This window comes from Quercus lobata, chromosome 10 (assembly GCF_001633185.2).
Source record: "Quercus lobata isolate SW786 chromosome 10, ValleyOak3.0 Primary Assembly, whole genome shotgun sequence".
NCBI lineage: Eukaryota > Viridiplantae > Streptophyta > Magnoliopsida > Fagales > Fagaceae > Quercus > Quercus lobata.
The window spans coordinates 18,277,575-18,303,073 of record NC_044913.1 but is presented as its reverse complement, the minus strand read 5'-3'; positions in this window follow the sequence as shown (position 1 = coordinate 18,303,073).

The window sequence follows — 25,499 nt, the reverse complement described above, 5'->3', positions numbered from 1 at the left end:
ACGTGACATGTTCGTGCATTTTTCATGCATACATCTTTTCCTTTCATTCCTATTTCTGGTTATGATGTGTTTTCTCTCTCTTTCTCTCTCTTTCTCTCTCTTTCTCTCTCTCTCGGATAGACTATCCTATGGCATCCAAAGTGCGTAAATCCACTCTGACTCAGAATCCTCTTAGTTCTGGGTCTTCTTCTTCTGATCCTATCCCTCCTCTTCACATTTGGTTCTGTGATGAGAAGGCCCAAAAGGACTTCTTGGAGAACTTTTAGAAATGTGGCGTTCATCTGGAGTGTCATGTTATCATGTTGGATTCTGTTGACACTCCTTTCCCTGTCGTCATTCAGACTCAGGACTGGGAATCTCTACTTGAAAGTCCTTTGAGGTGTCCCATCATGTTTATACTGGAGTTTTACTCCAATATACATGGTTTTGATACCTCTGTACCTCGATTTGCTACTAAATTTCAAGGTACAAGTATTGTAGTTACTCCGGATCTTATATCCGAGGTACCACATGTTCTGCGGGTAGCGCATCCTAACTACCCCGGCTGTGAGCGTCTTCGGACTGTGTCCAAAGACGAGCTTCTCTCTCACTTCTATGAGACACCTTCCATATAGGGTGGTAAGAAAAACATCCCATGCTCGGGCTTTGCAAAAGGTCTGAGGTTCCTTAACATGGTGATGAAATTTACTCTTACTCCATTATCTCACTATAACTCTATCACTGAGTCTCATGCTCATTTCCTTTTATCTCTTCTTCAGGACCTCTCTATTGACTTCCCTTCTCACTTCATCACTTCTATCCTTGATGTGTATCAAGATACGGTGTCCCATGATAAGCTCATCTTTCCTTTAACTATCACGCGGATCCTCCGACACTTCTCCATCCCTATTCTTGATTCTCCTTACTTCATCACCACGGGTGCCATCAGCACCGGTCCTGTTCGACGGAGTGAGGCCCAGCTTTGCCTGAAGTAGCCACGGACGGAGATGGATGCTCCCGCTTCTTCTGTTGCTCCTCCCTCCTTCTCGACTCCTTCCACCTCTGCTCCTTCTTCTTGAGCAACTAGTGTGACCTTGGAGGCCATCATGGCGTAGCTTTAGCGCATGAATGCTCACCTTAACTCTCTCACTGATGAGATGTGTCAGGTGGACACCCATGTCGGTCGTATTGCCCGTCGACAGGCTTGCCTTGATGGTTTCGCTCCCACTCCATCTCCTTCTCCAGAGGCTTCAGCTGATGAGGATGATGATGCTAGCTCTTCTAGTGATGACGAGATGACGACCTCTCAATGACTTACCCTTTGTCATTTGTGACAAAAAGGGAGAATAGTTTTGGGTTGAGAGTAGTCTTGTACTTAGTGGGAGAGTTAGTATAGGTCATTTTTGTTAGGAGGAGTGTGTATATCTTTTGAGGGATGTAGTGAGGTTTACATGTACTTTTCTTTTCTTTCTTTTTACATTAGCCTCATGTATATTAGTCTTGTGACCATTTTTTTACATACATTGTACTTATCTTTTCATATATATGATGATGATGTATGTTTCTTCACGTATCTCTCCATGTGTTGTTTCTTTTCTATCTCTATACACATGTTTCTTTATGTATGCAATCCTTATTTTTGTTTCACACAAGATGCCTTAATGAGTTTTTGTTTAAGTGTTTCAGAAAGATAGGTTGGGAAAGTCTACCATGCCATGAACTCTCTTCTTGCAAAATTTTTCAAGAGTTTATGTTAGAGTTAGATTTATTATGTATTACAACAAGTGGTTATGAGTTTAGTGATTTAAGCCTCTTCTCATGATTCATTTGTTTGTTATGATTTTGTCACAAATTGCCAAAGGGGGAAATTGTTAAGGACATATTTATGTAATTGGCTAATCCTTTCACAAAACACACTTTACTTGTAATTGGGTAGATCTAGGATGTATTTAGTACTTCAAGAAACAAGTGTTCAAGTTTAGTACTGAAGTCATGCAAGTCTGTCCGAGAAACAAGTGAAGGAAGTGTTGTTCATTAAAGATTGAAAGAAGTCTCAATAGAATCATTTCTATCAAGAATTACTGCTGAAACTCGACACAAGTTGTATCTATCGAGAATTACGAAATCAGGTTTTCCAGATCTGATTACACACATATCCTTAAGTATTTTTGTAGGGTTTCTTTTCTCACAACCCTAGATATATATAAGGATTATTCTAAGAGCCGTCACAAGGTGATACAAGGTGATGCAAAGAAAATATTCATGCATATTGTGATCAGAGACAAAAATTGCTCTAGTTCATCATATTCTCTGTAGAAGCTATTGTGTCTTTATGCCAAGGGTTTTGTGATCAAGGAGCTTCCTGATCTTCATTGTTGGATAAACTGAAGAACTTTGCAACCAACATCTTCCTTAAAGTTGGTGTGTTAGTCACGTACTGGGATCTGTGTTGGTTAGTCATGTTTTGGGATTCGTGCATTGAACGGAGAGATTGCCGCTACAATACAAGTCCAATTGGGTATTGGGATAAGGGTTCAACTGTAAGTGAGTATTAGGTATTGGGATTCCTTTTACTTGTAATAAATTGTTATTGATAATAGTGGATTCTCAAGAGTGGTGACCATAAATTCACCTGGTGGGTTTTTGCCTCGGTGGTTTTCCCTATTTGTAAACAAATCACTCATGTCAAACTTATTTTCCATTTAGTTATTTGGGATTTGTTTGTGTTACCACGCTATTGCATGTTAATTTGACTTAATTAACAATAGCATCTCTGTCATCACTGTGGAGCTTCGTGGCATACTCGACCTAATTGCTACAAGTGGTTAGCCACTCAACACAGCAACAACATGATCTCGCCTAGGAACCAGAATTAGTTTCCATCTTCCTTTGCTCCTCTTGGAGATCTTCTGAAAGCCCTCATGTTCCTTTCGAACTTGAACGGTTTCAATTCTTCCCCCTCACCACCGAAACATAGGTTCGCTTAAAGGAAAGGTTCTTCCAAGGTGTGGAAGGAAAAAGGCTCAAAGTGATTTAGTCATTTTTTCTCTTTCTCCCTCTCTTTTTGTTTATGTATTACTTGTGTGTTTTTCTTTCTTGTTTCGAGTCAATCTAGTTTTATACTATGCTTTGTTTAACATGTTTTTGTTTGTTTGTTTTCAATTTTGCTTTATTTTGTTTTTCATAAAAAAAAATTGAAAAATCAGAAAAATACAAAAACAATGTGTGTTATGTGTACATTGGTACTTGTGTACCTTGGATGGCCATTGAAACAAAGTTTTCTAAACTTTGTAACTTAGATGTGCATTTCAATGCACAACTAAGCAAGTGAGTTTTGTGGCTCGTGTTTGTAATGAGTACAATTAAGTAATCTATTATACTTAACACTCATATCACTCTTTTTGATGGGAAGGACTAAAATATCCTAAGAGAAATGCATAAATAATCATCTCACCACTAAAGCCCACCAATCATGAATAACATCTGTATGCTCTGGAATAGCAAAATTATGAAGCTTAACATAACTGGGTATTTCTTCTCTCTTTTATATGCCCATGCGTAATATGCTCAGTAAATTTATGCAAAGAAAAATCAAAAGCAAAAAAAATCAAAATTATTTTTAAATATGGTTGCAAGCGTGTTTCTAGGAGATGTGGGAGTTATAGGATGTACCTCGAAGGTGATAGTCCCCATCAAGCAGTTATGATTGTGTGTGAGTTAAATTGATTTTCTCATATCTCAAATTGTCATAACATGAGACACTTATGCAATCTTGTGATGTTTTCACACACAACATGCAAAATTCTTTGCTACTTTTGATACATGGGAAGGTTCAATGTGATTTGGCCATCACAAGGAATACACGTGTTAATGTTTACTCACTAAACTGTCTAAACTTGTTTTTGAAATATTAAATTGGTTAGACTTGTTGTATGTGTGTGTGTGTGTGCTTTGGATCTATGAATGCTTTGCATTTTTTTGTTGAGAGATCTTTTTGAGAGCTTAACATGTTGATTAGATCTTTGGTTGAGTAGCTTACTTGATTGCATTCATTTCTGTGTGTTTTTCCTCTCTTTGAAAAACTTGTTTTTATCAAACTCGACAGCTTCTCGATAGATAGCTATCTATCAAGACCCTTGGACTTCTTTTCTCAATAGATCTTATCACTTTTTCGATCCATCGAAGCTTTCTGGAATTTGTCTCGATAGCTTCTCGATCTATCGAGAAAGGTTCTGCCTGGTCGATAGCTACTTGATAGCTGTTCGATCCATCGAGGTATTTTTGCCGTCGACAGATTCTTGACAGCACCTCGACAGATTTATTAGTGCTCGATAGATTCTCGATAGATCCTCAATCCATCGAGACGCGTTTTCTTCAAATAGCTTTAGCGCGAAATTAGATCTCATTTTTCCTATCTCTCTCAATAGAAACTTGTCTTTTCACCTCCTAAACACTTTCTTCTCTCTCTAAACCTCAAAGCCACTTGGATTTCGGCCTAGATTGATCATTTCTTCTCTGGTATGATATCTCTATCCCTCATTCTTCATGAATTTCACCCATTTAGACCTAGTTTTTGGGCTTTCTTGAAATTTTTGGGGGTTTTTGAAAATTTATGAGTATTTTGTGAAATTTTTGAGTTAGGTTTTGCTTATATGATGTTATATGCTCATGCATTGCATTACATTTGCATTTTCATAATGTTTCATGCATTATAGATGTGTGTTTATATATTGAAGCTTGTGTGCTCTTAGGATTGGATTGGGGTGAACCCATGATGCAGTTTATTTTAGCACGTCACATGTTCATGCATTTTTCATGCATACATACCTTTCTTTTCTATCTTTATGGTACCTGTTGTGATGGTGTTTTTCTATTTGTCTCCCTCTTTCTCTCTCTCTCGAATAGTTTGCACATGGCACCCAAGCGCAAATTTTCTCCTTCTTGGAACCCTCTTCATTCTGGGGCATCTTCTTCTGATCCTACTCCTCTTCAAGTTTGGTTCCGTGATGAGAAGGCCTAAAAGGACTTTTCAGAGAACTTCTCCAAATGTGGTGTTCATTCGAAATGTTGTGTGATTCTATTGGATTTCTCCGATACTACTCTACTCATTATCATTCACAGTCGGGGATGGGAATCTCTATATGAGATACCCATGAGTTGTCCCACCATGATCATTAAGGAGTTCTACTCCAACCTGCATGGTTTCAATACCTCTATACCTCAGTTTGCTACGTGCATTTAAGGTATATGTATTGTAGTCACTCTGGAGATCGTTTCCGAGGTACTACATGTTCAGAGGATATCACATCCTGATTACCCCAGGTGTCCATGTCTGAGGACTGTGTCCAAAAACGAACTTCTGTCTCTTTTCTGTGAGACACCTTCTTTATGTGGTGATCGCCAAAACACCTCATGCTTGGTCTTTGCAAAAGGTCCGAGGTTCCTTAATATGGTGATGACATTTATTCTTCGTCCCTTGTCTCACTATAACTCCACTACAGAGCCTCGTGCTCGGTTTTTGCTTTCCCTTATTGAGAACCTTATTATAAACTTTCCCTTTCATTTCATTCTCTCCTTTATAGATGTCTATAAGGATACGGTGACCCATGATAAGTTTATCTTTCCTTCTGCTATCACGAGGATCATCCACTATTTTTCTGCTCCTTATCCTGAGTCTTCTCAATTCACCGTCATAGGTGCCATTAGTGCGGCGTCTGTTCGACGGAGTAAGGCCCAGCTTTGACCGAAGCGGCCACGGACTAAGACGGCGACTCCTCTAGCCCATTCCGCTCCATCCACCTCGCTCCTCCTTCTTATTCTATGGGTGGTGTGATGCTAGAGGTCGTCATGGCACAGCTTAAGCTCATGGATGCTCGCCTTGATACACTCATTACTTGGTTGTATCAGGTGAACACCTATGTTAGTCGTATTGCATGATGACGAGCTTGCATAGGTGGCTTCACCGCATCTCTTTCTCCCTCTCCATCTCCACAGGCTTCAGAGGAAAAGGACGATGATGGTGGCTCTAGAGATGATGATGATGATAAGGATGAGGATGCTAGCTCTTCCAGTGATGAGAAGATGACCGCTTCTTAGTGACAAAAAGGGGGAACATTTTTGGGTTGAGAATAGAACATATGTCATGTAGAATTGGCTAGTCCTTGGACAAAACGCACTTTACTTATAATTGGGTAGATCTAGAATGTGTTTAATACTTCAAGGAACAAGAGTTCAAGTCTAGTATTGAAGCCATGCAAGTTTGTCCAAGAAAAAAGTGAAAAAGTGCTGCTCAATAAAGCTCGATAGATAGCTCGACAAATGTATCTATTGAGATTTAATATATAATTCTCGATAGCTCTCGACAGAAGCTGTATCTATCGAGAATTACGAAATTTAGATTTCAAGATCTATTTTGCATGCATATCCAAGCTATTTGTGTAGGGTTTCTTTTCTCACAACCCTAGACAGATATAAGGATTATTTTAGAGGCCGTCTAAGGTGATGCAACTTGATGCAAAGTGATTATTCACTCAAATTGTGATTGGAGATAATTTTCCCTAGTTCATCTTCTTTGTAGAAGCTACTGCGTCTTTGCGCTAAGGGTTTTGTAACCAAGGAGCTTCTTGATCTTCATCATCTGGATGAATTGAAGAACTTTGTAGCCAACATCTTTCTCAAGTTGGTGTGTTAGTCAAGTACTTGGATCCGTGCATCGATAGGTTAGTCACGTATTAGGAGTCATGCATTGAAAGGAGAAATTCTCACTACATTACAAGTCCAATTGTGTATTGGGGTAAGGGTTCAATTGTAGATTGATATTAGGTACTGGGATTCCTTTTACTTGTAACCGCTTGTTTTGATAATAGTGGATTCTCAGGAGTGGTGACCTTAATTCACCCGATGGGGTTTTGCCTTAGTGGTTTTCCCCATTCGTGAACAAATCACCTGTGTCAAATTTATTTTCCGCTGCATTTAGTTATTTGGTGATTTATTTGTGCTACCACATTCATTGCATGTAATTGAATCTAATTAATTTCACTTGGCTAAATTAATTGATTAAGTTACCAAATGGGTCAATACATTCATTGCCTATCACAAAAAATAAATAAATAAATAAAATACAATTACATATTCAGAATACGTCAAATGTCATTGATTGAATAAAAAAAAAGTACAATTTGGTAGATTAACCTTACAAGGCTATGGTCCTAGTTACAATCTATGCCAAAAAAAAAAAAAAAAAAAAATACGAAGCTTTGGTCCTAGTTACATTCTACCAAAATTAAAAACAAAACACTAGTCTACCTATCCAAAATCCTAAGTTTGGGGGCTAGGTTACAGAATGGGAAGGTGTTAGGCACCGATTCCTCCCTGATAGAGTCTGGTCTTCTAGACTCTAATGACCATTATATACCCTTTTGTATGATGATGAATAATATGTTATAATACACATGACAAACACTTGACAAAAATTAATTTAAACAAATTTGTCTTATGGATATGTCCTCTTTTAAAAGAAAAATCGGATCTTTTTTGTAAAATAAAATAAAATAAATGAGATTTGATTTGTAAAAATTAGATCTGCTTTTGTAAAAGAAAAATATGAGATTTGATTAAGAAAAATCAGATATGTTTTTTTGTAAAGTTCAAAAAATAGATTTTGAAAGTTCAAAAACGTGTATAAACACCTTTGAACGTTTAGACCCCCAAATTACAACTTAACCAATTCAAGCAATATGTCAAACAACTAGTGTGCGGAAACTTAACATATGCTATAATATAAAATTGGTTAAAAACTATCTAAGCCAAAACAAAATAAAATCCACAGCAGATAATAAAAAGGCAAAGATAGAGAGGAAGGAAGATGCAAACACAAAGACAACACGCGATGTGTTATCGAAGAGGAAACCGAAGCCCTCGGCGTAAAACCTCTCCGCCGCCCTCCAAGCGGTAAAAAATCCACTAGAAAATACAGTTGGGATACATGGACAGCAATAGACCCTCCAAGCCTAATCTACCCAGTGCACCTAAGCCCTCCAAGCTTCTTGCTCCAACAAGGTTGCGCCGAACCTTTTTCTTTTCTAGCTTCCCAGATTCCGCTACTAGACCGTAGCATCAACCAATGAAGATTGGTTCCTTCCTAACTGCTTCCCAGAAATCCAAACAGCTGTCTCACAGTGATGATGATGGTGAGAACCAGGTTTGGTATAATGCCTCTCAAGGATTTGACAATGGAGAGGAAGAGAGTTGAGGAATTTGAAGAGACTCTAAGGTATAGATTGTGGGTGAATCAATCTTGTTTTTCTTTAGGGTTTCTCTCTCAAAATTCTCTCTGGAAGCTCTCTTTCAATTGTGGGTAAAAGGGGTATTTATACTGGAGTGGGAGAGGAATGAGAAACGTCAGGTTTTACAAAACAGGAGTGGCTCGCGGCTTGACCTCGCGGCTTGACTAAGTCGCGAGATAACCGTATGGCCAGTTGTCCTGTTTTGTCCTGTAGTGCTCCAGCTTGCATGACTGTTCATCTTCCAACATGCTTGGCCAGTTGTCCTGTTTTGTCCTGTAATGCTCCAGCTTGCATGATTGTTCATCTTCCAGCATGCTTGGCACGTGTGCTGCGTCTGGCGGCTTGCAGCCGCGAGTCATCCGCGAGTCTCTGTTTTCTTGCACACTCTTAAGCAATCTTCACTCTATCTCACTCACTACCCTTACATCAAACCCACCTAAATACAGGGTTACTAAATGCTGAATTACAAGCAAATTTGGCACGTAATAAAGCCAATTAGATGGTTGAATAAATTCAACCTTACAGATTTGACTTGTAAAAATCAGATCAGTTTTCTTAAAAGATAAAAAAAAAAAGAGATTTTATTAAAAAGAATCAGATCTGTTTTGAAAAGTTAAAGAATGAGATTTAATTTGTAAAAATCATATTTGTTTTTGAAAGTAAATAAAAAGATTTTTAAAAGAGGATTCACATTCATGAGACAAACTTACTATGCATGCACCACATATTAAGAAGAAATACTTTAACTTAACTCTTAATTCCTTCTTTGAAATTTCAAAATCTACAATTTTATAAAAAAAGAAAACTTTTTCAGAAAAATTTTCAGATCTATATTTAATGAAAATACATATCAATTTTGTGACTAGAAAAAAAAAAAATCGGATCTATATTCAATGAAAATATAGATTAGTTTTGAGACTAGAAAAAATTCAGCTCCGTATTTAATAAAAATACAGATAAGTTTTGAGACCAAAAAAATTCAGATATGTATTTAATGAAAATACAGATTAGTTTTGAGTTTTAAAAAAAAGTTTTGATGATCATTAGCAGATTTTGAAATCAAAGAAAAAAAATTGAAACAAGCAATCAACTAAAGAACATGTCAAAGAAAATTTCAACTAAGTATATAAGCATGGCAAATATGAATTAAGAACAAGGCACAATAAAAATCAAACATACTAACCGCATTCATGCAATGAACAATCGCAAAATATTAACTAATGGAAAAGAAAAAAACAGATAGAAGAATATAACTAAATACCTCTTGCATGAGTGTGCTCTTCAATAGAAGAATATTTTAGAAATCAAAGAAGTTTTCACTTCTTTGAGGTCTAAAATACTTATAAAAAATAAGTTCTTAGAGAAAAAGCCTTCAAAACATCTTTAACGTAAGGGGAGCAGAGAAGTTAGAAAAGAAGGGCCCTGATTTCTGATATTTTTCCTCTATTTATAGAGGTTGGGATACTTAAAAAATAAGCTGAATGAGATCAGATATGAATTGGAACGCGTCCTTATCTCTAAAAAGTCGAAAAAGATAGGCTTTATCTAAATTAGGAAGCTCTCGAGCCAGGTCGAGCATTTGGGCCAATCGGCACTTGGGAAATGTCGATTGGCACTTGCCATGTGTCGATCGGCACTTCAAAAGTGCCGACAAGCCCTCTTGGGTGCCAGGCCTACATTTGAGTTTTAGTCCGATTTGGACTCCTTTTTTTTAGGATTTTTTAGTCGGAAATTGCACCTAGACGCGTTTTTGATTCATATTCTAAAAATTAATCCCTTTTTCTTGATATTTAGGTCTTCAAAGTGATAATTATCTTATAGATAAATATTCCAAAAAGACTTGGTTATCCACAACTTCTATGTTATCTAATTATCCACTTTATTCCCATGCAAGCAAGCCTATTTTTGACACTAACCAACAACCAATCACAAAATTATTTAATTAATTTTAATTGTTTAACCAATCAGAATTAATTTAAATTAATCATGCGTGATCAGTTCCACCCAAACAAAATGCATGCAGACCGTGAAATCTTGATCTTATGATATCTTTCAATTCGACGGTCTGATTCAGGAATCGGACATACCGTCATGACCGTTAGAATCTCAAGATCATTTTTATGATATGAAATGAATGAATTAATGCATGTAATGCAACCCTAAATTTTGGGTATATGAATGGTCACTCTTGCCATCTTCCAAGATTAAATTATGGATGCAAAATCGAGTGTCTACAAAATGCCCCTCATTGACAGAGCTTGCAAAGCGAATGTCAATGTAAAACAAAAACACTGATTTTAGCAACCACGATTTAATTGAGGTTAACTTTTCAAAGATTACCTAGCCCTAGAACCTAAAACCTTGGAACATGGAACTAGTGTTTTATTGTTTTGAAAAATGAAAACTGTGAATACTTGACCTACTTGACAACTAATAAACTTGAATTGAATCTTGAAATTTGAGGTGACTGAGAGGCTTCTCTATCTCAATCTGGAACTATGGACCAAACGGCTTCTCTACCTTGATCTGAAAGGGAGGAAACTAAGAGGCTTCTTTATCTTGGAACCTGGGGCGATTGAGAGGCTTCTCTATCTAAATCTGAAATTGTGACAACCAAGGGGTTTCTCTACCTTGATTGAATGGGAGGTAAGCAATGGGCTTCTCTATCTTGGAACTTGGGGCGATTGAGAGGCTTTTTTATCTCAATCTAGAACTGTGGTGACTAAGGAGCTTCTCTACCTTGATCTGAATGGGAGGTAACCAAGAGGCTTCTCTATCTTAGAACTTGGGGCGATTGAGAGGCTTCTCTATCTCAATCTTGAACTGTGACGACCAAGGGGCTTCTCTACCTTGATCTGAATAGGAGGTAACCAAGAGGCTTCTCTATCTTGGAACTTGGGGTTTTCCCGGCAAGAGATCTAAATTTGGGATTAAATTTTAAATGATGGGTGCCCTGTTGTTCCACAATTTTAAGATGTGTAATTTTCCTCTCTCTCTTTTTCTTTGACTTGAATTTCCTCTTTAGAAAGAAAACCTTGATTGATTTTTGTAGTCCTTTGAAAAAAAATTTATTCATATTTTTAAAATAAATTAATTAATTAAAAAAAACAATTTTTTTTGGGTGAGTTGACTGAGTCAACTCAGTCAAACCTGAGTTGACTCAGCAACCAGGTGTGTTAAAAAAAGGGGGGCCGAATTTTTGGCCCCCTTTTGTGCTTGTTTCCATCATTTTTTTCACTTCCCCTTCTTCACTCTTTCTTCTTCCTCCATTGTTACTATTCACAAGCTTCTTCCACTTGCATTTTCTTCATTTTCACACCATTTCTTCCTTAGAAAATCACTTCCCTAGGCTTCTAAACTTGCTTTCATTCATTTCCCTCAATATCTCTTCAGATCTTTGTGTTCTTGACCACCTTTGCAACAAACCCATTTTCTTGAAACCCATCTCCACTCCTCCATTTTTTGCAACTTCAATTGCATCTTCTAAGGGAACATCTTTTCTTACTTTCAATGGGAAGAAATATCATCCATCCCTTGAAAGTAATAAGGAAGAGTGGCTTCTTTAAGACCCTAAGACACATGCTCCACACTCCAAAAAAGGACTTCAAGGTGAGCTCATTTTTTCTTTGTTGGCAAATTTGTTGATTTCATGTTTTGTTGAGAGCTTGATGGTGGGACATTGTCATTTTGTTGTTGTTTGTTCTTGTTGGAATTTTGAACATTGTATGATTTGGGGCATTTTTGAATTGGTGAGTTATTTGGTATCATGAAATTTGGACAATGTTGATAACCCATGAAGTTTGGCATTGTATGTAGCTTGTGGTATTGTTGAATGAATTTTGACTTGAATGTTGTGGATATTGGAATCATGAGAATTTGATGTGTGGGCTTGATTGAACAAACTCATTTTTTATGAATGTGGGATTTTGTTGGGATGTGTAGGTCTTATTTCATGAGCATGGAAATTTTTATGGGTATGGGTATGGAAAATTTTTGTGGTGGTATGGATTTTTTTTGTGTTGGACATAGGATTTTTTTTGACACAGGATTTTTTGGACATGGGATTTTTTTGTTGGGATTTTGGAATGAGTATTTTGGGACATGGTGTTTTGTCGACATCTTAATGATTGGCTAAACTTTGTTTTGCAGAACCTTAAGAGTCAAGGTAGCCTTCAGATGTTGAAAGGCATGTGAGAGATATTGTCCCCAGACATTAAGAACATCATTAATGAAGACAGCTTCCAGAACTTTTTCCGCGCTCTCTTGGATCATGACACCAATGAGTATAAGGACCTCCAATTACTCATTGCTTTGTCAAAGTGATTCCGGGACACTACTTGCACTTTCCATTTTTCAGGCATTGGTGAGGTGATGTTGACACTCTATGACTTCTTAGCTATTACTAGCTTAATATTAGGTGGTGAAAGAATTAATGTTAATTACTTCATCACCTCAACAGAGATTAAAAGTCTTTTGGGTGTGATGCCTTCAAAAATTAGGAGCAAAAATGTACCCTTGATGTGGCTATACACCAATATTGAGAGCTGTAAGACTGTAGCAACTGACACTCGCATGTTCATGCTTCTCTTCAATGGAACTCTCTTATGTCCAAAATTAGATAGTACTGTGAGCTTGCACTATTTGTGGAGTTTGAGGTATATTATCCAGATCAAAAATTATGATTGGGGTGGCATGGCTTACGCAACCCTTTCGCACTTCATGACTCAACTTTCTCGGCGTAGCCTCTCAAGCTTAGGAGGTGCACCACTTGTTTGGCAGGTGAGGTTTTGAATCCTTGGTTATGTGTGTTTTGGAAGGCCATTTTGGTTGTGGTGCTGTCAATGATGTGTTGATTTTTTCAGGTCTGGATGTATGAATATTTTGGAGTTGGTCCTCAAGTTTTAGAAGACGTTGGCAACATGTATCCAAGGTTTCTTCGTTGGTTGCCTAAGTACCGTTTGTCAATGCCTCCCAAGCGTTCTTTGCAAGTTTGGTGTATGGTGGTTGATAACTTAACTGCTGATGATGTGAGTTTTTTTTTTTTTTTTGGTGGTTTGGCTTCCTTTCATTCTGGGTTCTTTGTGATTTTCAGATGTCTTTGGATCCTTAGCTTAGTTTTGAGGAGCGTGCTGAGTGTAAATGAGCTCAAGAGCTGAACGACCATCAAGTACTATTTGAGTGTGGCCATGGGAGATATTGGTATCTAGGTTATCGGGTATTGGCTCAAGTTTGACATATGTACCCTCCTGAGACGATTCCAATTCATCCTTGTCCCTCCATCAAGTTGGCAGACCTCTTAGCTAATGAAGAAATTGCTTGTGCTCTAGTTGGCCATGTTGTTTTGGGGACACCAGGAGACTATCTTGAATTTGTTCAAACTCAATTACAGGGTTGTTTAGCTGGCATTCCTATTACCTCGATAACTTTCTTTCCTCCCAAAGTTAATTTGCATCTTATCTTGCATCTCTTATATTCTTTGTTTTAACTCTTGCAAAAATATATGCATGTTGCACTTTTAGGATTCATCATCTGAAGAGGAGGAGAGTCCCCCTCCTAGCCATGCTGATGGCTCTTCTAGTTCTTTCATGGAGGCATATTCTCACTTCCCCGCATGGCAGTATGAAGTGATGAACCCTAATGGGTCATACAACTTTGTAAATTTAAATTGGATAGAGTATACCCCAAATGTCCCCTGGAATGACCCAGTATATTCCTGAATCCTTTAGTCTTCTATCCTCATGTTTGCTCTTTGAGTTATTTTGAACTTGTGGATTTGTGCTTCAAGTCGGTGTTGATCTTGTGGAAAAAAGCATACGGATGATTGGAGGTTTGTAGCTCATGGCACGCATTCAATCTTCTCAATATGTGCTCAATGAAATGACTTGGGTAAAAATGATGCTTCCTTAATGCTCTTTGCTTGAATCTCCATGATAATAGATCTAACACTTATCTCTGTTGATTTTTCAGAATAACCGAATGGCAATGTTTGATGTCAACACAAGGTCCTTGCAGGAAAGGATTAGAAATCTTGAACTTTAGAACCGACAACAAGAATCTTAGCTTTATGCAAGTCAGGAAGGAGACACTAAAGGTGGCTCCTCTAGGGGTAGGTCTAGGAGATCTTCCCGCAGGCAGACGCGAAGTCCAAATGATGCTTGACTTGTATCTTAATTTTCCTGAAAATACAAGAAAAAGTGTTCCTTAGAGAATTTGTATTAATTTCAGCTGTTAGCTTTTTATCTTTGGATTGTTCTTGATTTACTGAAACTTAGATGAGACAAGTTTAGAATTCACCTAATGAAGTGTTGTAGTAAATAATTTGAACTTTTCTGACAAAAATAGAACACATTTTGCTTTCTTCCCATCTTGCACAGGCTTTTCCATCAAGTATTTCAAAGGGTCCATTCTTGCAATCAACAAGACCTTGAAATTAAGCAAGCATATAATGTCTGAGTTTGCGGGTTGCCTATACAAGTGCTACACATGTTTGCTCAAGTGGTGAATACTTCTCTTCATAAGCCAACATCTTCTTGCTAATGTAATAAATCGCATTGTCCTTCCTAGACTCCTCTAGGTATTAAACAAGCAAAGCCCTCATTGCTGTATCTGTAGTTATAAGATACAACAATAATGGCTTTACAGGTACTGGTGGAACCAATATTGGTGGCTTAAACAGATAATTCTTAATCTTCTCAGAAGCTTCTTGACATTGTTCATTCCATACTGTGGGAACTTCTTTCTTGAGTAGTCGAAACAATGGCTCACATGTCATGGTGAGATGGGCTATGAACCTGCTGATGTATTATATCCTCCCAAAAAACCCTCGGATCTCCTTCTCAGTCCTGGGAGGCTTCATCTCCATGATTGCTTTGATTTTGACAGTGTTGGGAAATTTAGACCCGGTTGATAGAATTAACAAGTTTTAAACCAAAGTTATTAATTAAATTTATATGAATAAACCTTGTTAAAACAAACAACCATCAATATCATGTCAATATCATGCACAACGGAAAAATAAATAAGACAAGATATGATGACCCAGGAAAACCAATGAAAAAACTAGTTTCATAGTAAAAAAACCTGTGGGGAAACCTTCCCGAAAAGAAATTCACTATAGTAAAGAGAAGTTTCAGATCTAGTACAAAACCTTTGTCCCTAGACTCTACAATCCCCGTAGATGAACTTATAGCAGAAACCTTCTAATAGGCCAAGAATGCATTGACCCCTTGTGAGAATTAATTGATTAATTATCCAAGTTTATTAATTAATTAAATTAACATGCAATATGCATGGTAGCACAAACAAATCACCAATTAAACTAAGTATGTAGCGGAAAATAAATTGACATGGTGATTTGTTTATGAATGGGGAAAACCTATAGGGCAAAAACCCCATCGGGTGATTTTAAGGTGACCACTCCCAATAATCCACTATTATCAAAACAAGTGGTTACAAATAAAGGAATCCCAGTACATTATACCAACCTATAGTTGAACCCTTACCCCAATACCCAATTGAACTTGTTCTGTAGTAACAATCTTTCCTTTTCAATGCACGGCTCCTAGTACGTGACTAACTAATTGATGCACGGATCCTAGTACGCGACTTAATCACCAACTTGAGAAGAATGTTGGCTGCAAAGTTCTTCAGTTCATCACACAATGAAGATCATGAAACTCCTTGGTCACAAAACCCTATGGTGTACAAAACACAACAGTTTCTTCAAAAGAAAAATGAACTAGGGCAAATTCTATCTCCGGACACAATTTGCATGAACAAGACTTTTGCTCTACACTTATGCAACTTGTGTAACCTTTTACGACCCTTAAAATAGTCCTTACATATATTTAGGGTTGAGAGAAAAGAAGACCTAAACATATAATCACAGATTGGATGAAAAATAGCTTTGAAAAACTGAATTTCATAAACCTCGACAGATAGGGTATCTATCGAGATAGCTGTCGAGCTTCGGGCTTCACAGCTTTTTAAACCTCAATAGATGCTAGCTGTCGAGCTTTAAAAACCTACTTTCTCACTTGATTCTTGTACAAACTTACATGGATTTAACACTTGAACTTGAAACTTTGTTTCTTGAAGCATTAAACACATCCTACATCTACCCAATTACAAGTAAAGTGCATTTTGTCAAAGGATTAGCCAATTACATAAAATGATGATATATGTTCCTAACATGAATCACATATGTCCTAACAATCTCCCCATTTGGCAACCGTGACAAAAACAAACAAATGAACATATGAAAGAAGTCATAAATCACTCAACTCATACTCACTTGTTGAATACAATAAAATCTATCCTAACACAAACTCTTGAAAAAACTTTGTAAGAAGAGAGTTTATGGCAAGTAGACTTTGACAACTTGTATTTCTGAAACACTTTAAACAAAACTCATCAAGGCATCTTAGTGTGAAACAGAAATATAAGATTGCATACAAGATATAAGAAGCATGTGCATAAAGAGAGAAAAGAACCAACACATGTAAAGATAGGCAAAAGAACTATAATAACAACCTCAAATGTATATATATCAACAAGTACAAGGTTTGCTATCACAACATGATCACAAGATATAAGGTACATGAACAATGTATCTAAAATAGAGAGAAAAGAAAAAAGATACATAAAGGTCCTCACTACATCCCTCAAAATATGAATACTCCCCCTAACAAAAATCTCCTATACTAACCTTCCCCTTATGAGTATAACTACTCTTATATCCAAAACTACTCCATTTTTTTGTCACGAGTGACAAAAGGTAAGTGTATTAAGTAGACATCTCATCATCACTGGGTGAGCTAGCATCCTATCCTCATCATCATCATCGTCACCGGACTTGTCGTTATCATCCTCAGATGCCTCGGGAGAAGGAGAGGGAGACTCCACAAAACCACCAAGGCGAGCCTGTCGTCTGGCAATACGACCGACACAGGTGTTCACTTGACACAACTCATCACTGAAAGTGTCAAGGTGAGCATCCATGCGCTGAAGCTGCGCCACTATCGCATCGAAAGTCACACCACCCGCAAAAGAAAAGGGAACGGAGGTGGGTGGAGCTGAAGAAGTGGGAGGAGCTGTCGTCTGTGTCTGAGGCCACCGCGGTCTGAGTTGTGCCTTGCTCCGTCGAACGGTAGCAGTGTCTATGGCACCCATCACAAAAAAATGGCAAAGAATACGCGTGATAGCCGAAGGCAAAATGAGCTTATCACGGGTCGCCGTATCCCTATAGACATCTATAAGGGATAGTATGAAGTGAGAAGGAAGGTCAATAGAGATATCCTTTAAGAGGGATAACAAAAATCAAGCATGAGGCTTTGAAATAGAGTTATAGTGAGACAAAGGACGAAGAACAAATGTCATCACCATGTTAAGGAACCTCAGACCTTTTGCAAAGCCCTAGCAAGGGGTGTTTTGATAGTCACCCCAAGATGAAGGTGCCTCACAAAAGTGAGACGAGAGTTCATCTTTGGACACTGTCCTTAGATGCTCACAGCCAGGGTAGTCAGGATGCTACCCTAGGGACGTGTAGTAGTAATTACAATACGCGTACCTTGAAAGTGAAAGAAGAAATGAGGTACTGAAGTATCGATTCCGTGCATATTGGAGTAAAACTCCTGTATGATTACAGAGGGACAAGTGACCTGGATGCCACAAAGTGACACCTAACCCCTATTGTGAATGACAGTGGGTAGGTCGGTGTCAGAAAAGTCTGACAGAATGACATGGCGTTCCAAATGAATGCCTCTTCTACAAAAGTTCTTTGAGAAGAAGATGCCCCAGAATGCAGAGGGTTCTAGGACGAAGTAGATTTACGTTTAGGTGCCATAGAAGCAGACTAACGTAAGAATGGAGAGAGAGAGAGAGAAAGAGAGAGAGAATCAAAAAAGTACCAACACAGTAGTATATAAGAATATGAGAAAATAAAGGTACGTATGCATGAAAATAAATGAGCATATGACGTGCAAATTTAACAACATCATGGGTTCAGCCCAATCCAAACCTACCAGCACACAACAAGACAACATATATAGCACATATCTAAAATGCATGACAATATAGTTAAAATTCTCATGAAATGTAATGTATGATGATTTGAAACTCATTTAAGCAAAACCCAACCCAAAAATTTTGCAAAAACCTCATCAATTTTGAAAAACACCAAAAGTTTTCAAAAAATCCCAAAATCTTGGTCAAAATGCATGAAATGTATGATTAAAGGCTAGAAAAGCGATCATACATGTGAAAAATGCAATGAAAAGACCAAAGAATGAGTAAGGAAGATGAAGAGGTTGAGTTTGAGGAGTTTTAGAGTGAGAGAAGAGAGAATCTATCGAGAGAGATTGGAGAAAAATGAGAGAAAATCGTGTGGATCCAATATATAGAATCTTATAATTCTTGACAGATTGAGATGTGTTGAGAGGTGTCGAGCATTAAAAAGGCACTTTTTAGCAGTCGGAGAGCTGTCCATGATTTATCAAGAGGTGTCCATAGTGAAGGAATCTCGATGGATCAAGGAAGCTGTCGAGAAGCTATCGAGCAAACAGAAGGTTTCTCAATGAATCGAAGTAGCTATCGAGAGGTATCAAGAATGCGACAAAAAGCAACTGAAGAGTCGCGATAGATAAGCTAGCTGTCGAGAGGTGTCCAGCAGCTGTCGAGATAGCTTAAAAACAATTTTTTAAGAGGAGAAAAACAAAAATATGAATGCGATCAAGTATGCTTTACAACCAATGATCCAAACAATATTTTAAGCTCTCAAAAACATCTCTCAACAAGAAAAATTTTAAGCACATAGATCTAAAACACACACACACTAAACACATTTAACCAATTTTATATTTCAAAAACAAGTTACGATAATTTAGTGAACATATATTAACACAAGTATTCCTTGTGATAGCCAAATCACATTGTACCTGCATATGTATCAAGAGTAGTAAAGAATATTGTGTGTTGTGTGTGAAAAACATCGCAAGATTGCATAAGTGTCTACATGTTATGACGATTTGAGATATGAGAAAATCACTTTAACTCACACACAATCATAGCTGTTTGATGGGAACTATCACCATTGAGTTATATCCTATAACTCCTACATCTCCTAGAATACACACTTGCAATCATATATAAAGCATTTTGATCTTTTTGCTTTTATTTTTCTTTGCATATTTTTCTTTTTAAGCAAACCATGCATAGGCATATAAGAAAGAGAAAAGAAATACCCAATTATGTTAAGCATTTGACATTCCAATTTTACTATACCGAAGCATAGAAATGTCATTTTATGATTGGCAAGCAACAATGGTGAGATGGTTATTTATGCTTTTCTCTTAGGATTTTCTAGTCCTTCCCGTCAAAAAGAGTAATATGAGTGTTAAGTACAAGAGACTACTTAATCTTACTCATCACAAATACAAACCACAAAGCTCACTTGCTTAGTTGTGCATGGAGATGCTCATCTAAGCTACAAAAGATACAAAGTTTAGAAAACTTTATTTCAATGGCCATCTAAGGTACACAAGTACCAATGTAAACACACTGTTTTTGTTTTTTTTTTTTCAATTTTTTTTTTAAATTTTATATGAAAAAAAAAATAAACCAAAACTGAAAAGAAAACAAACAAAAACAAGTTAAACAAAGCTATACATAAAACTAGATGCACATGCATAGGGAAGAAGGAGGAGAAGAAGATATCAATCCATGGAGATGACACCAATGTTTTGGAGAAGGAATTCAAATCATTTGCTGTCAAGAGGTTTGGTAAACAAATTAGCCTTTTGATCATTAGTTTGAATAAACTCAAGAGTAAGAGTACCATCTTCGACAAGCCCCCTAATGAAGTGATGTTGAATCTCTATGTATTTAGTTCAAGAATGTTGAACCAAATTCTTAGAAATGTTGATGGCACTGGTATTGTCACAATAGATGGTAAGATGTTCTTGACAAATACCATAATCATGGAGGAGTGCAACAGCTACCAGTAGCGATGTACTCAGCTTTAGCAGTGGATAATGAGATGGAATTCTGCTTTTTGCTCATCCAGGAGACAAGATTATTACCCACATAGAAACAACCCCCTGATGTACTCTTTCTATCATCAGCATTTTCATCCTAATCAGCGTCAAAATACCCAACTAAGACAGCATTTGTGTCCTTACTGTACCACACACCAAAGTCGGCAATGGTTTTGACATACTTTATGATTCTTTTCAAAGCATTCATATGAGACTCTTTGGGATTAGCCTGATATCTAGCACACACTCTCACACTGTAACTAATGGTCTGTCTACTAGTAGTAAGGTAAAGAAGACTACCTATCATGCTTCTATAAAGAGATCAATCTACACTTTTTCCTAACAAGTCAACAGTGAGTTTAACATTTGGGCTCATAAGGCTTCTAACAGAACTAGCAGATTCTAAACCAAACTTTTTCACAAGATTTTTAGCATATTTAGATTGATATAAGAATATACCTGAATCTTGTTGACGAATCTGCAATCCAAGGAAATGAGTCAGCTCTCCAATCATGCGCATCTCGAACTCGGCCTGCAAGAGTTTTGAGAAGCTATGGGCAAGTTCATTCTTAGTTGACCCAAAGATGATATCATTAACGTAGACTTGAGCAACTATCAACTCTTCATCTTCCCTTTTTATGAAGAGAGTTTAATCTACTTTTCCTCTTGTGAACTCATGTGACACCAAGTATTGTATAAGCCGATTGTTAGGAAATTTAGACCCCGGTTGATAGAATTAACAAGTTTTAAACCCAAGTTGTTAATTAGATTTATTATGAATAAAACTTGTTAAAACAAACAAACATCAATATCAATATCATGTCAAAATTATGTAGCGGAAAAATAAATAAGACAAGATATAATGACCCAGGAAAACCAATGAAACAAACCAGTTTCACAGTAAAAAACCTGGGGGGGAAACTTTCCCGAAAAGCAATCCACTATAGTAAAGAGAAGTTTAAGATCTAGTAAAAAAAAATTTTCCCTAGACTCTACAATCCCTATAGATGAACTCACAGCAGAAAACTTCTACCACTTCAGAACCTCTGAACTCTTCAATATATGAACGCCACCCTTTTTGATGCACGAATCCCAATACGTGACTAACCAAAGATGCACGGCTCCCAGTATGTGACTAACACACCAACTAGAAGAAGATGTTGGCTGCAAAGTTCTTCACTTCATCAACAATGAAGATCAAGAAGCACTTGGTTACAAAACCCTAAGGCGCAAAAGACGCAGTAGCTTCTTTCAGAGAGAAGAAGGCACCAGTCACCTTTTGCATATGTTCTCCCTTTTATTCTCTTATGTTATGGCCTCTAAAATAAGCCTTATATAGGTCTAGGGTTATGAGAAAAGAAACTCTACACATACATGTTAGCATGGGCCAAAAATCAGATCTGAAAATCTGAATTCCTATAACCTCGATCGATCAGGAGGTGTCGAGCTTCAAACTTCGACAGATACAGCTATCGAGGAACTATCAAGATTGCGATAAGAAACAGCTTAAGAGCTTGACAGATAACCTAGCTGTCGAGAGGTGTCGAGCAGCTATCGAGCTTTAAAATTCAACACTTTCTCACTTGATTCTTGGACAGATTTGCATGACTTTAATACTAGACTTGAACTCTTGTTCCGTGAAGTATTAAATACATCCTAGATCTATCCAATTACAAGTAAAGTGTATTTTGTCAAAGGATTAGCCAATTACATAAAATATGTCCTTAACAATCTCCCCCTTTGGAAATCTGTGACAAAACCACAACAAACAAATGAACATAAGAGAGAAGTCATAAATCACTCAACTCATATTCACTTGTTGAATACAATAAAATCTATCCTAGCACAAACTCTTGAAAAACTTTGCAAGAAGAGAGTTTATGGCAAGGAAGACTTTGACAACTTGTATTTCTAAAACACATTAAACAAAACTCATCAAGGCATGTTAGTGTGAAATAAAATAATAGATTGCATACACCTAATAAGAAGCATGTGCATAAAGAGAGAAAAAAAAAAAAACAACACATGTAAGGGGTAGGTGAAAGAAACATACATCATCAAAGATAAGCACAATATATGTAAACATGGTCATAAGACCGGTGTACAAGAATAAGGAAGTAAGCACTCCTCCTAACAAGATGAAACACATCTCCCCCTTACAGAGGCATGTATTTCTTCTCAAAGTCTCCACAAGTTCTCCCCCTTTTTGTCAGGATCGACAAAGGGTATAAGAAGCTAGAAAGCTTCACCTAAGAGACATAAAGATGATCAAGGATGATCAAGGGGGCACAAGAAATCCATAAAAATGCATGAATGTAATGAAACAAGATGCTATGGATGACATGATAATAGAAGGATGCAAAACATGTGAAAAACAAATCTCTCAACAAGAAAAATGTTAAGCATATAGATCCCAAAACACACACACACACTAAACAAGTCTAACCTATTTTATATTTCAAAAACAAGTCAAGACAGTTTAGTGAGCATACATTAACACATGTAAAAACTTTGTGATGGCCAAATCACATTGTACCTGCACATGTATTAAGAGTAGCAAAGAATATTGTGTGTTGTGTGTAAAAAACATCACAAGATTGCATAAGTGTATACATGTTATGACGATTTGAGATATGAGAAAAACACTTTAACTCACACACAATCATAACTGCTTGATGGGAACTATCACCTTCGAGGTACATCCTATAACTCCAACATCTCCTAGAATACACGCTTGCAATCATATTTAAAGCATTTTTGATCTTTTTGCTTTTTATTTTCTTTGCATATTTTTCTTTTAAGAAAATCATGCATGGGCATATAAGAGATAGAAAAGAAATACCCAATGATGGTAAGCATTTGACATTCCAATTTTGCTATGCTGAAGCATACATGTGTCATATTATGATTGGCGGGCAATAGTAGTGAGATGGTGATTTATGCATTTCTTTTAGGATTTTTTAGTCCTTCCCGTCAAAAAGAGTGGTACAAGTGTTAAGTACAAGAGATAACTTAATCTTACTCATCACAAACAAGAGCCACAAAGCTCACTTTCTTAGTTGTGCATAGAGATGCTCATCCAAGCTACAAGAGATACAAAATTTAGAAAACTTTGCTTCAATGGCCATCTAAGGTATACAAGTACCAATGTACACAAAACACACACTATTTTTTGTATTTTTCTTTTTCTTTTTCTTTTTAAAACAAAACAAAATAAAAACTAAACAACCAAACAAAAACAGACAAACAACATGAAAGCAGAAAGAAAGATGCATATGCATGAAGGCATGATTCCAAAAGCAGATAAGAAATCAAGCAAAGAGAGTCCTAGTTTAGATAGAAAGAATTAAAGTAGAGGACAAATAGAAAAGACAATTAAGTCTTAGGCTCCTTTCTCACCCACACAGCACAAATCTTTGGCCGTGAAGATGAAAAGGCACGTGTCCTTGTATGTATACTAAAGGACATAAAAGAATTAGAATTCTCCTGAAATTGAGTTAACAAGCTCAAAGCTTTTAGTAACTCTCCAAACAAAGGAGTAGGTCCTTGAGAGGAAACCTGTGATCGTTTGGACAATTGCTTATGAGGATACAACTTAAAGCAATTAGGATGAATGTGTCCAGAAACACCACAATGGTGACAAACATGAGGTCTAACAAAGGATTTAGAATTAGCCAAAACAGTTTTGAATTTCATACCTTTATCACCTATCTCAGATTATGGCACAAAGACAGTCCTTGATCCAAAAGTCGTGGAAGAGGAGTGGCTAGAGGAAACAGCATATCCTAAGCCAATCTTATCAGAACTAGGCTTTCGAGCACTCAATACCTCATCAAGTTTTGCACTAGACATCCTCTCTATTTGAGTTCTAGCTTGACTAAGCTCAACCTCAAGATTCTTGACCTTCTCTTCTAATGAGGTGTTCTCCACAACAAGAGCCTTAACTAACCTTGTAGTCTCATCTAGTTTGACTGACAGATCAGCTTTTTCAGTTTTTACCTCATTAAGCTCTTTTCTACAAAGATGAGAAGTCTTTTCAGATTTTATTGTTAGGACATATGTGCTTCACATATTAAGAACATATGTCATGATTTTATGTAATTGGCTTATCCTTTGACAAAACGCACTTTACTTGTATCTAGACAGATTTAGGATGTGTTTAAATACTTCAAGAAAACATATTTCAAGATCAAGTGTTGAAGCCTTCAAGTCTGTCCAAGAAAACAAGTTGATAGTGCAAAGTTACTAAAGCTTAACGGCTAGCTCGACAGCTAGCATGCGTCGAGATTTAAGGAAGCTGTTCAGCTCGTGTGCTCGACACCTGCTCTATAGTTGCTCGACACCTCTTATCTGTCGAGGGTTAAGAATTTCAGAATTTTGATATGATTTTCTTGGGATCCGTGATTGTGTCTTTGGGCCTTCTTTTCTCCTAACCCTAGACATATAAAATGATTGTTTTAAGGGCCGTCAAACAATTCACAAGTTGTACAAGCATTGAACAAACTCTGTTCAAGTAAATTGTGACCGGAGACGAAGTTCTTGCCCTAGTTCATCTCTTTCTCTTGAAGAAGTTGCTCTGTATGTGCACCGTAGGGTTTTGTGACCAAGCATCTTCTTGATCTTCATCATGTGGATGAACTGAAGAACTTTGCAGCCAACATCCTTCTTAGTTGGTGATTGAAGTCGCATACTAGGATCCACGTAATTGGTTAGTCATGTACTTGGGAGCCATACATCGAAAGGGGAACTGTCACTACAGAATAAGTCCAATTGGGTATTGGGATAAGGGTTCAATTGTAGGTTGGTAAGGTACTTGGGATTCCTTTACTTGTAACCACTTATTGTGATAATTATGGAGTTTCAGGAGTGATGACTTGAAAAACACCCGGTGGGGTTTTTGCTGTTAGGTTTTCCCCATTCGTAAACAAATCACCATATTATTTATTTTCCGCTGTATAATTAGTTTATTGGTAATTTGTTTGTGCTACCACACGTTTGCATGTTAATTAACTTACTTAATTCACTTGGCTAAATTAATTGGATAATTTATCACAAGGGGTCAATTCATTTTTGGCCTATCAAGTGGTATCAGAGCAGGCACACTCTGATTAGGTTTAATCTTTGCTGTGTTTGATCCGTTGACCCCTATTTGTCATGGATAGAGGACAGTAATTAATTATACCTCCTTTATTTGATGGCACTA